The 1,857-nt window shown below is 42.8% G+C and overlaps 1 non-coding gene across 1 annotated transcript; it reads right to left on the bottom strand.

Annotated features, from left to right (window-relative positions):
* Positions 1-207: 207 nt before the first annotated feature.
* LOC145049100 (small nucleolar RNA R71) lies at positions 208-314 on the bottom strand. Its single transcript, XR_013683215.1, has one exon. It is a non-coding gene; the product is annotated as a small nucleolar RNA R71 (small nucleolar RNA).
* Between the last annotated feature and the right edge of the window lie 1,543 nt (positions 315-1,857).

Raw genomic sequence — 1,857 nt, 5'->3', positions numbered from 1 at the left:
AAGCACTTGGATGAGGTAAATGATGTGGCTGACTACTTCAATGTACCTAATGTGCCACGCGAGACCCAGCTACTTCGTATGCTTCTAGTCACATTCAAGGGTGCTGCAAAAGATTGGCTCAAGTCACTTCCCCCCGGGTCGGTCACCACATGGGCTAAGATGAAAGAGGAATTCATAGACCATTTTTGCCCGCCTTCTAAAATAGCCAAGTTGAAGAAAGCTATTGCCAACTTCGAGTAACAACCCGGAGAGTCCATTTATGAGGCGTGGCAGAGGTACAAAGGTCTTCTCAGAAATTGCCCCCACCATGACCTTAATAGCCAACAAGAAGTGTCCATCTTCTATGATGGAGTCAATGTTACCACAAGGCAATTGCTCGACTCACAAGGTCCGCTCACAAAAAAGGCACCCCCGGTAATCAAGGAATTAATTGAAGAATTCTTAAAACACTCTAGAGAATACCACAACCCAAGAAATGAAGTAAGTCGAGGGGTAGTGAACTCGGCCAATGATGGCATGGCGGCGATGATGGCTAAGCTCGATAGTTTAGATAGAAGGATGAAAAAAATGGATCAAACAATCCATGCTATTCGAGTTGGATGCGAGAACTGTAGAGGACCTCATCTCATGAAGGATTGTGACTTGGATGAAAATGGAAACAAGAAGGCGCAAGTGTTCTACTCAAGCGGCGACAGATACGACGAGAATTGGCGAAAACCCAAGAAGGAATGGCTCCCGTATGAAGAATACAAATAGGAAAAGGAGGAGAAATACAAGCAGAAAGAGAGGGGTTTCTATCAAAAGGAAGAACCGGTTGTGGAAAAGAGAGCCGACTTAGAAGAAATGTTCACAAGATTCATAGCCGCGTCCGAGAAAAGACACAATGATCATGATGCTGCAATACAAGAGACCAGAACTATACTTAGGAATCAGCAAGCATCTATTCTCAACATTGAGAAACAGCTAGGACAACTTGCACATCAAGTGAACGAGAGAAGACCGGGTGAACTTCCAAGTAAAACCGAGAATAATCTGAGAATGGTGAATGTGAATGCTATAACCTCAACTAAGGTGCATGCAGAAAAGACAGAAGAGTCGAGTTCAGCTAAACCCGACCAGACTCGCCGAGTCCCTCTTATGGACTCGACGAGTCCATGCCCTGAAGACAAATATGTTGTTTCCTTAAAGCCTTACAACCCTCATCTGCCATTCCCAATCAGATCCATACCTGATGACAAGGTTAAAGCATACAAAGCTTTCATGGAACATGTCAAAGCCTTTCAAGTCAACGTCCCATTTGTGGAAACAATGCTTCAAACACCCAAATATTTGAACTTGCTAAAGGGTCTCTTTGCTGCTAGAAAAGATTTGGCTGAAGTCACAGAGATAGTATTGAGTGAGCTACCAGAAAAGAAGGGCGATCCGGGAAGCATCACAATTCCTTGTCAATTTGGAAATATACTTGCTACTCAAGCGTTGACCGATTCGGGTGCAAGTATTAACTTAATGCCTTTTTCTTTCTTCAAGAAGCTGAATTTACCGAAGCCAAGGCCTGTGAATATGAAGATCCATTTAGCGGATAAGACGATTATTCGTCCAATAGGTGTTTGTGAAGATCTCCTCATTAAGGTGGATAAATTTATATTCCCCATGGACTTTGTAGTACTTGATATGGAAGAAGACCCCGATATTCTAATTATTTTGGGGAGATCATTTTTGAATACCGCATGCGCATTGATAGATGTATGCAAGTCCACACTAACATTGAGGGTAGGAGATGAGTCAGCAGTGTTTAAAGCACTACCAAAGATTAAGCAAGAAGAAGCAAGAAAAGAAGAAGTTTCCTTCATTGATTTG

This window comes from Lactuca serriola, chromosome 4 (genome assembly GCF_051521515.1).
Source record: "Lactuca serriola cultivar US96UC23 chromosome 4, Lser_US96UC23_V15, whole genome shotgun sequence".
Taxonomy (NCBI): domain Eukaryota; kingdom Viridiplantae; phylum Streptophyta; class Magnoliopsida; order Asterales; family Asteraceae; genus Lactuca; species Lactuca serriola.
The sequence above is the reverse complement of the archived record's forward strand: the minus strand, read 5'-3'. Positions and strand labels throughout refer to the sequence as shown.